Genomic DNA, 15,887 nt, shown 5'->3' on the forward strand with positions numbered 1-15,887 from the left:
CAGAAAAAAAACACAACTGACCTTTGATTGTTGCAAAGTAAAACTAAGAATAATGAGAAGAAATGAAAACTGTGTTTATCTGAATTTGAGTCAACTACTGATCTAATCTACTGATTGATAATTATATTGATCATGTCTGGACTCACCGAGCCTTCCTGCAGTTCCTCACAGCTGGGATCAGTCTCCGTCGTCCCTGATCTGATGTGTTGTACTTCTTCAGGTCCAACTCATCCAGAACCTCCTCTGACATCTGCAGCATGTAGGCCAGAGCTGAGCAGTGGATCTCAGAGAGTCTCTTCTCTGATCTGGTCTCTGACTTCAGGAACTCTTGGATCTCCTGATGAACTGAGTGGTCCTTCATCTCCATCAGACAGTGGAAGATGTTGATGCTTCTGTCAGGAGAGATTTTATCACTGTTCATCTCCTTCAGGTTGTAGATGGCTCTCTGGATGGTTTCTGGACTGTTCTCTGTCTGACCCAGCAGACCTCCTAAGAGTCTCTGGTTGGACTCCAGAGAGAGGCCATGAAGGAAGCGAACAAACAGATCCATGTGACCATTTTTACTTCTGAGGGATTTCTCCATGGCTGCCTTCAGGAAGACATCCAGGGTTAAATCAACATGTTGTTTTCCAAGGAAGTTCTCCAGGACCTTTCTCTTCCCGTTGGTGTAACAGTGGAACATGTAGACTGCAGCCAGAAACTCCTGAATGCTCAGATGAACAAAGCAGTAGACTGTTTTCTGGAAGATCACACTCTCTCTTTTGAAGATCTCAGTACAGAGTCCTGAGTACACCGAGGCCTCTGTGACATCCAGACCACACTGCTCCAGGTCTTCTTGGTAGAACATGATGTTTCCTTTCTCCAGATGTTCAAACGCCAGCCTCCCCAGCTTCAGAAGAACTTCCCTGTCAGCCTCCATCAGCTCCTGTGGACTCCTCTCATGTCCCTTATCATACTTGAGCTTCTTCCTCTTTGTCTGAACCAGCAGGAAGTGTGAGAACAGGTCAGTCAGGGTCTGGGGCAGCTCTCCTCTCTGCTCTGTAGTCAACATGTGCTCCAGAACTGTAGCAGTGATCCAGCAGAAGACTGGGACTTGACACATGATGTGGAGGCTCCTGGACTTCTTGATGTGTGAGATGGTTCTGCTGGACAGCTCTTCATCACTGGATCTCCTCCTGAAGTACTCCTCCTTCTGGGCATCAGTGAAGCCTCGTACCTCTGTTACCCTGTCAACACATGTAGGAGGGATCTGATTGGCTGCTGCAGGTCTGGAAGTGATCCACACCAGAGCCGAGGGAAGCAGGTTCCCCTGGATGAGGTTTGTCAGCAGCAGGTTGACTGATGACGTCTGTGTGACATCAGACACAACCTCCCTGTTGGTGAAATCCAGTGAAAGTCTGCTTTCATCCAGGCCGTCCAAGATGAACACAACTTTACAGACAGCCAGCTGCTCTGCTGTGACCTTCTGTAATGTTGGATAGAAAACATGGAGCAGCCTGAGAAGACTGTACTGCTGCTCTCTGATCAGGTTCAGCTCCCTGAATGAAAGCAGAACCAGCAGACTGACATCTTGGTTCTCCAAGCCCTCTGCCCAGTCCAGACTGAACTTCTGCACTGAGAAGGTTTTTCCAACGCCAGCGACGCCGTTGGTCAGAACCACTCTGATGGGTCTCTGTTGGTCAGGTAAGGCTTTAAAGATGTCGTGGCACTTGATTGGAGCATCATGGAGGGTCTTCATCTTGGAGGCTGTCTCCAGCTGCCTCACCTCATGTTGGGTATTAACCTCTTCACTCTGTCCCTCTGTGATGTAGAGCTCAGTGTAGATCCTGTTGAGGAGGGTTCCACTTCCTGTTCCATCACTTCCTTCAGTCACACGTTCACATCTGCTCCTCAGACTGATCTTATGTTGATCTAAAACCTCCTGCAGACCACTATCTGCTGAAAGAGAAGAGACAATGTCAGACTGAAGACAGAGAATCTGAGAATCTGCTGATTATTTTCATCAGCTACAGAAAAACTAAAGAGCAGCAAAGAAAAGCTTTTTAATGTTGTGCTTTTTAGAATCATCTGAAATGTCAGTGCTGTGTGATACTGACACTGGAGAAAACAACAGGTCCTGGTTTCAGAAATGAAGACATCAGCAGACACATGTTCAGTCTCACTTGGTACAGTGCTGCTCTGACTGGCTGTCTGCAGTCCAGGTCTGGTTCTGGGTCTTTGTCCACACTGGGGACAGGAGGGGTCTCCTGAAGACCCAGACTGGTCCCAGTATGAGGTGAAGCACTGTCTGCAGAACCAGTGTCCACAGCTGGTAGAGACTGGATCCTTCAGGACGTCCTGACACAGAGCACAGCAGGACAGCTGCTCCTCCACAGAGACATCACTCCTCTTCCTCCCTCTGTGAAGACATTTCTTCATCACTAACATGTCACAGTCAAATATGTCTAATAACTGAATCATCTTCAGCTCAGTTTACAGTAGAAACTGTCTCTTACTGTGAGTCTGAGGGTCCAGGTTCAGGACTGAAGACTGGAGGATCTTCTTTGGACCAGTCACTCTTCATAGACAGACAGCTGGATCCTGGAGACTCTGCTCTCAGTCTGTGGTTCTGACCTCTGCAAACACAAACATGTTTTTATTCATATCACATTGATCACTGATCAATTCACTGATGACAGATTCATTGTGAAATTAGATTTTTTTTTCTAAGTTTGAATTTATTCTGAATTTATTAACATTTCTTGAAAGTCTCATGAGATGAATTCACTGTAAAAAAAAATCAGATCCATAATTGCAATGCAAAACAAAACCAGTGGCAGAAATTTACAGACTTAACAAACTCAAAATCTGCTGAGACAGATTTTCTTCCCTAAGCTACAGACAACAGAGCTGGTGGTAAAGTGCCAGATGGCCTACAGATATGACACTTCTTCCCCAGGAGACTGGAGCATGACTCCAAATGAGCTGGTTGACAGGTGCCCTCCAGTGTAAGTAATGCAGTGTAAGGACATTGTTCAAAGTTTTATGCAGGTAATAATTGAACTGATGTTTACAGAAGTTTAAATTGGGGGGTTAATAGTCCCACATGGTTTAAGTCTCATGGAGGAAGCAAATAGAGAAATGATCACTGGTTGGTCAGTGATAATATTCTGAGTTACACTTCACAATCCAACATTTCAACAGCACTTTGTCAGATCATTGTTTTGTAGATTTTATCTTAGAACCCACAAGGAAAGAAATGAGAAAGGAAGGATATTGGAAGTTTGATGCCAGTTTGTTAAATAAGGAAGGATATTGTGATAAAATTAGACAAATAATAAGGGAGATTGAACATAATGATTCAATTGAGGGTAAAATTTACAAACTGGAATTTATTAAATTCAAAATTAGAGAATTGACTATAAATGTTTGTAAGGAACTTAAATAAAAAAAAGTATGGAAGTCATTTTTCTCCAAGAAATATGATGATCTGTATCTTGAAAGTGTCTGTGTCTTGTGTCTTTATAAGATCATGAGTTAAATGTCTGGAGGCAGGTGAGAAAATCTCCTCAAGATTTAGTCACTTAGAGAAAAGCAGACAACAGAGAAACTCAAATACAAGTCTACTGATAAATGGAGTCAAATACAAAGAACCAGAGAGTTTAGAGAAAGAAGTGTTGACCTTTTACTCCGATCTGTGCTCCTCACTTCACTCTTTAGGTGATGCTGTCCCCGTCTTTGATAGAATCCAGGATGGTATCCCACGTATTGAGGACTCCTTCAGGAATTTGTGTGAGACAGAGTTAAAAACTGAGGATTTGGACTCAGCGATCCTGAAGATGGCTTCCTACAAATCTCCAGGGACAGATGGCTCACAGCTAAGTTTTATTAGTTCTTTTGGAAAAGATCTAAGAAATGTATTATTTAAAGAGTGGATAGAGAAGAATCAACTGATGTCAAGCATGAAACAATCAGCCTGATTCCTAAATCAGGTAAAGACAAAAGAAGTTTAGATCATTTCAGACCAATCACTTTGTTGAACACTGACTATTAAATACTCTCAGGGGCTGTTGCTGCGAGACTGAAGACAGGTATTTGGTCCATAATTAGTGAAACACAGTCAGGATTTTTGAAAGGAAGGTCAGTTCATAATAAAACAAGGCCTGTATTAGACCTTCTTGATTGTAGTGAAATAATCCAAGAGAGTGGGTTTATTTTATTTCTACATTTTTACAAAGCATTTGATTCTGTGGAACATCAGTTTATACTGGAAACTTTGAGGTTCTTTGGTCTTGGAGAGACATTTATTAAGATTACAGGGCTGCTGTACAATGGAATCTACAGCTGTGTTTCTCTAGGACATGGCACTTGGCCACCTCTGTTTGTAATGGTGGCAGAGATGTGATCTATTCTGATTAAAACAGTGACATTGAAGGTTAAATGTGATGGATAAACAAATAATAAGAAGTCAGCTGGTGGATGACCCAACTTTGTTCTTATAAAATGAAAATCAGATCCTTTAGCTTTGCAGTCAATCAGTTCTCCAAAGCATCAGGTCCATGGTTAAACATCAATAAATGTGAAATAATGACACTGCAGGAGCGCCCCCTGCAGTCAGCATGTAATATACAGGTTCAGAAGGAGGGGAAATCTTTAGGAACTGTTGTTTGTCGAGACAGAATTATGAGTGAAAAGAGGAATATCTGTAACAATATGGAAAAGTGTCAGACAGTTCTTCACAGATGGCTGCAGAGAGATGTCAGCATGTCTGGGAGGATTTTGTTCACAAAGATGGAGAGTTTGTCCAGACTGATTTACCTATGCAAGTCTCTGAAGTTGATAAAGGATGATAAGAAAGCCCTGAAGTTAGTTTATTCTCTTGATTTATTTCAATGAATCTTCTTCTTAATCTTTTCATGTACTTCTAGTTTTTTTCTCTGAAACTTTAACTTTATTTATTTCATGTGCTTCTGCTCAACCTCAGTCTTTCCTGTGAAGAAGGAAAACTGCCTTGTTTGTTTGTATCTTGATTTGTTTATGAATAAAGTTTATATCATAAAAAAACTATGGAAGCTGTTACAGGAAGTGACATCAACTGCAGGAGCTCAACACACTAAACACTGTTACAGAGAGAGTTTGGAGGTTCACAGGTTTATAGCAGGACTCTTACTGTGAGTCTGAGGGTCCAGGTTCAGGACTGAAGACTGGAGGATCTTCTTTGAACAGGTCACTCTTCACAGACAGACAGCTGGGTCCTGGAGTCTCTGCTCTCAGTCTGTGGTTCTGACCTCTGCAAACACAAACATGTTTTTATTCATATCACATTGATAACTGATCAATTCACTGATGACATATTCATTGTGAAATTAGATTTTTTTTTCTAAGTTTGAATTTTTTATTCTGAATTTATTAACATTTCTTGAAAGTCTCATGAGATGAATTCACTGTAAAAAAAAATCTGATCCATAATTGCAATGCAAAACAAAAGCAGTGGCAGAAATTCACAGTTAACAAACTCAAAATCTGCTGAGACAGATTTTCTTCCCTAAGCTACAGACAACAGAGCTGGTGGTAAAGTGCCAGATGGCCTACAGATATGACACTTCTTCCCCAGGAGACTGGAACATGACTCCAAATGAGCTGGTTGACAGGTGCCCTCCAGTGGAAGTAATGCAGTGTAAGGACATTGCTCAAAGTTTTATGCAGGTAATAATTTAACTGAAGTTTGCAGAAGTTTAAATTGGGGGGTTAATAGTCCCACATGGTTTAAGCCTCATGGAGGAAGCAAATAGAGAAATGATCACTGGTTGGTCAGTGATAATATTCTGAGTTACACTTCACAATCCAACATTTCCAAAGCACCTTGTCAGATCATTGTTTTGTAGATTTTATCTTAGAACCCACAAGGAAAGAAATGAGAAAGGAAGGATATTGGAAGTTTGATGCCAGTTTGCTAAATAAGGAAGGATATTGTGATAAAATTAGACAAATAATAAGGGATATTGAACATAATGATTCAATTGAAGGTAATATTTACAAACTGGAATTTATTCAATTCAAAATTAGAGAATTTACTATAAATGTTTGTAAGGAACTTAAATAAAAAAAAGTATGGAAGTCATTTTTCTCCAAGAAATATGATGATCTGTATCTTGAAAGTGTCTGTGTCTTGTGTCTTTATAAGATCATGAGTTAAATGTCTGGAGGCAGGTGAGAAAATCTCCTCAAGATTTAGTCACTTAGAGAAAAGCAGACAACAGAGAAACTCAAATACAAGTCTACTGATAAATGGAGTCAAATACAAAGAACCAGAGAGTTTAGAGAAAGAAGTGTTGACCTTTTACTCCGATCTGTGCTCCTCACTTCACTCTTTAGGTGATGCTGTCCCCGTCTTTGATAGAATCCAGGATGGTATCCCACGTATTGAGGACTCCTTCAGGAATTTGTGTGAGACAGAGTTAAAAACTGAGGATTTGGACTCAGCGATCCTGAAGATGGCTTCCTACAAATCTCCAGGGACAGATGGCTCACAGCTCAGTTTTATCAGTTTTTTTGGAAAAGATCTAAGAAATGTATTATTTAAAGAGTGGATAGAGAAGAATCAACTGATGTCAAGCATGAAACAATCAGCCTGATTCCTAAATCAGGTAAAGACAAAAGAAGTTTAGATCATTTCAGACCAATCACATTGTTGAACACTGACTATAAAACACTCTCAGGGGCTGTTGCTGCCAGACTGAAGACAGGTATTTGGTCCATAATTAGTGAAACACAGTCAGGACTTTTGAAAGGAAGGTCAGTTCATAATAAAACAAGGCCTGTATTAGACCTTCTTGATTGTAGTGAAATAATCCAAGAGAGTGGGTTTATTTTATTTCTACATTTTTACAAAGCATTTGATTCTGTGGAACATCAGTTTATACTGGAAACTTTGAGGTTCTTTGGTCTTGGAGAGACATTTATTAAGATTATAGGGCTGCTGTACAATGGAATCTACAGCTGTGTTTCTCTAGGACATGGCACTTGGCCACCTCTGTTTGTAATGGTGGCAGAGATGTGATCTGTTCTGATTAAAACAGTGACATTGAAGGTTAAATGTGATGGATAAACAAATAATAAGAAGTCAGCTGGTGGATGACCCAACTTTGTTCTTATAAAATGAAAATCAGATCCTTTAGCTTTGCAGTCAATCAGTTCTCCAAAGCATCAGGTCCATGGTTAAACATCAATAAATGTGAAATAAAGACACTGCAGGAGCGCCCCCTGCAGTCAGCATGTAATATACAGGTTCAGAAGGAGGGGAAATCTTTAGGAACTGTTGTTTGTAGAGACAGAATTATGAGTGAAAAGAGGAATATCTGTAACAATATGGAAAAGTGTCAGACAGTTCTTCACAGATGGCTGCAGAGAGATGTCAGCATGTCTGGGAGGATTTTGTTCACAAAGATGGAGAGTTTGTCCGGACTGATTTACCAGCTCTCTCCTTCCCCATATCACCGACAATGATCCAAACTATAGATAAAGTTCATTTCAGTTCAAATGGAGAAATAAATGTCAGTATATAAGGAGAACTGATATAATTAAAAACTATGAAGAGGGGGGAGCAAATGTGATTGATTTTGATATTCTGAGTGGTGTCTTGAAACTGAAGTGGTTACAGTCTTTCTTCTTTTTGGTTCATTGTCCCTGATGTGATTTTCCAGAACATGGGAGGAACAGACTTTCTACTACGCTGTGACTTTGAATTTAGCTCATTACCAGTCAAACTCTCCACTTTCCATCAGCAAGCCCTCCTCTACTGGAAATTAATATATAGACATAATATGACACCACATAACACACCTGTGTGGAACAACACATATGTTCTACACTGTGAAAAATCAGTGGATTTAGATGAGTGGAAATCTGAAGGAATCTGGGCTGCAGCTCATTTTCTGGATGACAGTGGAAATGTGTTACAGCACGAGATGTTCTGTGAGAAATTCCAACTCAAATGTTCTGTTCAAACCTTTAACAGATTGATTAAAGCCGTACCAGTCTCTTTGAGATCACTGGTTAAAGATCTCTCCTGGGCTGACACATCTCTGCAGCGCAGGAACTGACTTTTGAGACAGTGAATGTACAAAGTTATTAGAAACAGTCTGTTATAGGAACACTACCACAGCCCAGTTAAAAGAAATTCTATACTGAGGGGGTTTGAGGTTGAGGAGGTGAAGGTGATAAGGAGAAGATATATTTCACTTCCTCTCCCTCCTGAAGTGAAAGAGGTGAACTTTAAAATCTTAAATGAGATTTACCCAACAAACAAGTTGTGAAGACTGAGGTTTAATCTTGATGTGAAGAACTGTGTGTTCTGTGAAAATGAGGCTGAAAGCTTGGAACATTTATTCTTCCACTGTGGATCAGTCTTTCTGGAGCGACATGTGGAGCTGGACACAGTCCAAGAGGATCATTTACAAATGCAGGTACTTTAAAACCAAACCATGTATGAATCATTGGCTGAATGAAATGAAATCACTATGCAAGTCTCTGAAGCTGATAAAGGATGATAAGAAAGCCCTGAAGTTAGTTTATTCTCTGGATTTATTTCAATGAATCTTCTTCTTAATCTTTTCATGTACTTCTGTTTTTTTTCTCTGAAACTTTGACTTTATTTATTTAATGTGCTTCTGCTCAACCTCAGTTTTTCCTGTGAAGAAGCTAAACTGCCTTGTTTGTTTGTATCTTGATTTGTTTATGAATAAAGTTTATATCATAAAAAAACTATGGCAGCTGTTACAGGAAGTGACATCACTGCAAGAGCTCAACACACTAAACACTGTTACAGAGACAGTTTGGAGGTTCACAGGTTTGTAGCAGGTCTCTTACTGTGAGTCTGAGGGTCCAGGTTCAGGACTGAAGTTGAAAGGATCATCTTTGGACCGGTGACTCTTCACAGACAGACAGCTGGGTCCTGGAGACTCTGCTCTGTCCTCCTCTTCCTCCACACAATCACTCATCTTCAGGACTTCAGTCAGTCTGAGAGGGAAACCAGTAACACTGACTGTGAGCTCACACACACAAGAGTCAGGACAAACAAGCTGCTCAAGAGACACACACACACACACACACACACACACACACACACACACACACACACACACACACACACACACACACCTGTACAGTATAATAAAGTCCACCTGCTCAGTTCTCTTGGCTCAGTTGTAGGTTTCATATTATTCAGCTCATCACCACGTGGAGTCAAACTGTTGAACAGGAAGTACCACACCTCATGTTGTTCCTCCTTTCCTCTCAGTGTCTCTGTGTGGACAGAAGTCCACTGTGACTCTTCTTCCCTCCACAGTCCACAGGGACAAACTGACTCAGACACTTTGACAGTAAAATAATAATAATGTTGTGTTAACACTCACCTGCCTCAGCCTTCAGTTTCCCTCCTTCTGCTCCGTCCACTTCTAATGGAGTCTGAGCTCACTGAACACTTTCACTTTCAGCTGCTCCTCCCCTCTGCAGCTACAGGAAGTCACATGAATTCTTGTAAATGAGTCCTCTGCAGTTACAAGAAGTCACATGACTCTGTATGCGCGTGCACGTGTGTGTGTGTGTGTGTGTGTGCTCCAGCACAGGTGGTGTACCATCTGTTGTGTGTGTTCAACAGAATTATCTTGATTTCCATTCATCTAATATCATTTTCAGGTTGAACTGGATCAAACATTATATTAAGGATAAAGATGTCATGACCTGCTGTGAAAAGGTTGCTCCACCCCCTTTTCACTCTGCCCTGATCCCCCACATTATCATTGTGTTGTTGTTATCATTGGTGGAGTGTTTTATATTTTGAGTAAATGTTTCTATTAATTTTTCAGGGATTGTTTTATATTTGGGCCTTGAGATATTTTTGTGTGGTTTATGTTGGAAAGGTCGGCCCACTCTGCATATTTTCAGGTCTCTGTCTGAGTGGGGTTAATTAGCTGCTCAGCCAGGGAGAGAGAAAACAGGCGTGTGCTATCAGGTCGTTTTAGTGTGGGTAGTGGTAGTGTGGGGTTGGGATTCTTGGGATGGTTAGCATTTTAGCTCACCCCCATACTTACCTGAGAGGATGGTTTGCTCCACGTAGGTGAAGGAGAAGATTAAATGCAATCCATTCAGGGGTCAAAGGGGAGAGAGCAGGTGGCAGCTTGCTGTGAGGCTGCAGTTTTAGAATTTGTTATGGTTTAGGTTCTTTTTCTTTTTGAATTGCCTGGGATTTATTTTGTAGTATTTCTGTTTTGTAGTATTTTGTTAATAAAATATCACTTTTTGAGCACATACTCCGGCCTGCTGATAATGCTTTTTGAAACATCTTTTTTAAAGTTTCCAGTGCCCGTACCATCATCTGCCCTTTGCAGAGAGAGGCAACACCACACCTGCCCTTTGTATGACAGTTGTTGAACATGATCTGGAGTCTCGTACTTTGGTTTATTTCCTGATTTATTTTGTAATTACTTACCTTTTGTGTTTTACTTCCTGTCATTAGCTCCATCCACTCTGCTCCATTTTAGTTTTAAACTCATCTCTTCTTCTCTGTTTCCTCCTCCGTCCTCTCTCCTCCAGAGTCTTCAGCCTCTAAAACAGAGACTCTCAGAAACGCTGCAGGACCTGTTTTATTTTGAAAACTACAGACATTTGGAAACAATGACATAGACACCCATGGTGGATCCTGATTGGCTCTCATCAGCCTGGACTACTTGGGCTGCACAATTCAGAAAATCTCAGGATTGGATTCAAAACTGATTGTGGATTCAATTCACACATGGATCTGATTCTAGATCGCTGTTTTCAGTCACTGTTCACATTTGTCTGTGGAGGACAATTTAATAGGAAAGAAAAATAAAATCTCACTGAATCAAATGTAGTTTACTACGACTCAGTGTCAACCTTGAGTCAGATTTATTTCCTCAGTCCACTCAGAGGAAAGGCAGCCCTGAGATAAATGGGAACATGTCTTCATACAAAAATAAAAACTGTTGCAAATAGAAACTGCAAAGTGCAAAACTTCAAATCACTTCAATTCAAACTTCACATAAAAATACATGAAGTAAAGTGAAACAAGAGCTGCCAGAGTTCACTGTAAAGTGCTTTCATCAGGTCAGGGACAAACTTTTTGGCGTGGTCAGATGTTTCAGAGTCAGGACCTGGATAAAGACCAGTTCAACGTCCACCACTATAAAGTAACTATAAAGTTAGCAAACAATAAAATAACAATTCAATGTAATATGAAGTGACTCATTCCTCGAGCTCACCTCTGCTGCAATCCTTCACTGGGCCCCTGGACCATGAGTCCCCGATGCTTCTTTGTTGGCTGAGAGCCGCTGCTTTGCTCAACCATGGAACGGAGAGAATCTCTGTGATAACATATGAAGATAATTAATCATATTTTTTATTTTAATTAACAATAAATTGACAATAAAAGAAACTGAATATAATAGTAATAGTAATAACTTCACACAATCAATTATTCTGGACAGGAAGTGCAGGTTTTGTGTCACCTCTTCATTGTGCCGTCTGAAGCCGATCCTGTAGCCCTCATCTAACTGTTCATCACTGCTCAGCCTGCCAGAGAAACTGAGGGTGGCTGCACTTGCAACCATCTTGACAACACTTCAACACTTCAGTCAACAACACTGACAGCAACACTTCAGAAAGGTGTTTAAGGTCCTGCGTCCCCGTCGTTGTCCTCCACGTTTTGGTGCCAGCACTTTGAAAAAGCAAACAGGGAAAGCAATAAAAGGCACCGCACCACATCCAGATATCCAGCTCCATCTGTTGTAACAAGAGCGGGAGGAGCCTTGAGTGTAGGCCCGTCCTCAATCACCTGCCTGCTGCTTCATGTTTAAGTTGAGCTGGTCCTGTCCAAGCTCCTTTATCCTCTTTTCTCTTCCAGTGTGCGTCCTGTCAAAGGATGTTTCTGTTCAGAAATCACTGAATTTTCTTTCTCCGCAGGTCCACTTGAACTTGTGAAAGCTCTGGTCTAACAAGCAGCAGCAGTTATGATAGGAATATGAATATGAAGGTCCATAGAAAACTATCCAATCACTTGAAAAAAAATCTCAAAAATAATTCCAATTCTAAAAAAAGAAAGGTTGTCCAGTGTGCATTTTGTTGCATTCCAGGCCAAATCTTGAAGCCACCAATGGAAATGCAGCCTCAGGTCATCTGTTCTCCAGAAGTTTGAGGAGCCACGTAAACACTCATCTGGCCCCAACTGGAGGAAGTACAGGTGTTCACATGAAATTCACATGAATACAGTTTAAAAACATGTTTAAATGATTAGATGGATACAGGGTGAAGTAGGATGAATAAACAATTTGGACTTAATAACTACTTTTGTATAATTAATTTAAGTTTAATATCACATGTCATGTGTCTTTCACATCTGGATAATTGACCAGAGGCCACTGTTTACAACAGTATAATACTGTAACATACTGTTCAATATTCATCCCTCACATGTGAACTCACAGTTACTGAGGCAGACTCTTTTGAGTTTCTTTAACCTGCAAGTCAGAGAACTTTCCAACAGTTCATAAGTCTGTTGTTTTGTATCAACCAGTGCTCTTTTTTTTCTTTTTTATTGTTTACTTGGTTTACAGGAGCTCGTCCCTGGTGATTGAGGATATCAGCCAAACTCTGCAGTCGTCCTCTCTCACTGGTCACGCCATCACTCTCCTCTCTCTTTCTACCTGCCCCTTTTGCTGTCATTTATTTCACATTTACTGCAAAAGGAAGTTGAGCCCCACAATGTGACTTTGGAACACGTATATATCCTCCTTCCAACTTCCCTATTTCCTGTTTAAACTGCAGTTTCAGTTCCTGTAATCCTTGGGGCACAGCTTCATTTCTCCATTTAAGGGTAATGTCAGCAACATTTTTCACTCCTTTCTTCTCTTTGCTCGTGTTGTAAACTGACGAACAACTGACGGGTAAGACTGTCAGATGAAATCAGTGGACCTCAGTCCTGAAACAGTCGCCCATGCAGCGTGTGAGCTGGGCTGCTCTTCACTTCACTGCTGCTTCATGACTCCATCCAGTGGACTGATGGTAGAAGTACAGCAGCTGATGGCAGCTTCCTCCTCCTCACACTGCTGTCTGACTGCATTCAACTGACCCTGATATGAAACAGGGTTTCAGATTTCATGATGTGTGTTTCTCTCCACATGAAGGTAGAAAGTGTGTGTGAGCTGATGTGGATGTGAATCCAGCAGCATGGATCAGTGTGAGGACAGAGAGGAGGGAGCCCCTCCCTCTAAAACCACTCTGTGTGGGGGCCATGAGAGCCAGACCAGAGCTCAGAGGTGAGATGAGGATCTCTAACTGTCCATGACTCTTCTCCATGTCAGAGCTCAGCACTCACATCACTGCTCCATCATTATTCACACTTAAAGCTGTTTGTGTGCTGTGTTGAAGCCCAGAGCAGCAGCAGCAGGACACACCAGACTCTGCTGGACCTGGACCTGGACCTGGATCCAGCTGTGGTTTAAATATGGAGACAACTTCTCCCATGTTCAGTCTCTGCTGGAGGACATTCATAGTGTCGACCTAAGTTGTTCACATGAAAAGTGACAGAAATAATCTGAGTGGAGAATGAAAAAAGAGCTGAGAGAGAAGTTCAAGCCCCGCCTACTTACTAACCTGTACACAGCCGACCAATCACTGAGGGAGGTGGGTGTTTCAGACACTGTTTGACCACCTGACAAACACCTCTGATGGAGTGAACTGATCCTTTAAAATGCTCCTGATTAGTTTTTCAAGGGACAAACGCTGGGACTGCTTTTGGATCTGCTGATAAGACTATTACAAGTTCTTATAGTACATCCATCGCTCTCATTGCCCAAAGGCAGGATGGGAGTGACACTACTGCGCAGTCTCTATGGGCCACATAACGCGGAAGTAACCCGGAAGCCATTTTTAGATCCGGTTTGCTGTTCTTGTAACACATCCATGGTATTTATACATCCATGGTTTTCCACCCACTGCCCCCCCACACACAAGCCTCCCTGGGCTCCTCCTGGTTGAAGTTTAGTTTCTCTTTTAACGAACACTGAGACGCGGATTATTTTCTCCACCTGAAGGTGATGTGAGGAGCTTTTTTAATGTTTGAGTCGTTAGCACCTGTAATGACCTGAGTTCCAGCAGAAACAGTGGAAGTTATCGTGTTATTATGACTCAGTAACAGTAAAGTCTGGAGCAGCTTTAACTCTGTCCGCCATGTCGGGCCCATGTTCGCAGTAGAAGCGGTGGAATGAGAGCAGAAGCAGAGAGGTTTGATGGTCAGCAGTGAAACACAGAGTCGTTATCACTGTGTTGCTCCACATGCTGATGACTGAAGGCAACTGTCATGGCTGAATCAGCCTGTGGAGGAGGCGGACATGCCCGCTGCTCTCACGCTGTCCGAGCCCACTAAAGGGGGCCTGAGCTCGGCCGGACAGCCGCTGGAGAACAGCTGCATGTGACGTTTACTCTTCAGGGCTGATGTGGACGCAGTGTTGCAGGCTGAGGGGCTGACAGGGGGTTTAAAGCTTGGTGTGATGTTCAGAAGACAATTACTGCCACATCCAATGAGTCAGAGGATCCTGGTTCTCCTCCAACTGGAGCCAGTGTCGCGTCTATTTTACCTCAATCCTGATCAATACTTACTAGTACTCCCTATCACTGATCAATAGTGACTCTTGCTCCCTATCACTGATCAATACTGAACATGTCATATGTTTAGAGAGTTTACTGAGAGTTTATTTTGATGATTTATTTCTCACTCTTGGATCGATATTCAGGATCAAACTCTTCAGCAGTGCTGGAAAGTAACTGAGTCATTTCCTCAAGTACAGTTCTGAGCTACTTTACTTATATCCATGTTCTGCTGCTTTCTACATGTACTGCAGCTCATGGACCTGACAGGTGTAGTTACTGCTCATGCTCCAGCTGTAGGTTGTAGATTAGAAAATGATCAGAACATATAAGATGTGGTTAAAGACGAACCACATCATGTTTGTCCTTTGACTATAGGACTCAGTAACTCAGCTGAAGAAATGAATGAGAGGAGGAGCAGCTGGACCCTGTCTCTGTTTCCCTGGTAACTCATGTCTGTAGTTAGAGTCACTGAAGGAAACTTTGGAGGCAGTTATTAGGAATTTACACACACATTAACATTCAGTATTATTAATTATTAAGTATTATGAAAAAATAAGTAACTCAGAGTTGAACCAGTTATTTGATCAGCAGCTGATAACATAAAATGACTTTGTCTGTAACAGAAACTTTCCTTTGACAGGGCTCAGTCAGTGGAAATGGAGTCCTCCACTTCCTGTTGCAAGAGCTGGAGCTGATGGGGAAAAACACTTGATAACTGGTGGTGTTCTGGTCTGACTCAGAGACAAGCATTTGAAATGATTCATGTCAGTATATTGACATAATCCAGAATTTTTCTTTAATGAGAATTAAAAAAAAAACAAGGCCCAGAACCATAAAACCATATGACAGGTTTGACTCTTCTTTTGCAAAGAAATACTGTTTGTTAAATGAGATCACACATGAGCTCGACATCTAAAAGCTGTAAAAATAAATTTAGCTGAGACGCCTAAACACCCAATTCAACTGAGAATCACCAAACCAGGTGAGTGAACTGAGCTGTTAAATCACTTTTAAACCCACACACCACAAACTTGTTGTGAAGTGTCTCAGCTGTTCTCTCATCAAACCCACAGCCGACGCTGCGACGTCTGAGGAGCAGGATGAAGACTGAGTCTCAGTCTCTGTCTGCTGTCGGCCGTCACTGCTGTGAGTCAGACCGATGTGTGACTTGAATTTGTCCTGGATGAAGTTGGAGAGCAGGTGGCTGCAGTTGGCTCAGTTTAATCTCACAGATCTGTAAG

General features: G+C 41.7%; 1 protein-coding gene across 1 annotated transcript in view; it reads right to left on the minus strand.

The window, feature by feature from the left end:
- The window catches only part of LOC139609619 (NLR family CARD domain-containing protein 3-like), a 47,438-nt gene that overhangs the window by 9,824 nt on the left and 21,727 nt on the right, over positions 1-15,887 (minus strand). The window lies entirely within an intron of this gene.

The sequence above is a fragment of the Trachinotus anak genome, unplaced genomic scaffold, assembly GCF_046630095.1.
Source record: "Trachinotus anak isolate AG129_WGS33_773 ecotype Australia unplaced genomic scaffold, CSIRO_AGI_Tana_v1 ptg000026l, whole genome shotgun sequence".
Classification (NCBI taxonomy): Eukaryota; Metazoa; Chordata; class Actinopteri; order Carangiformes; family Carangidae; genus Trachinotus; species Trachinotus anak.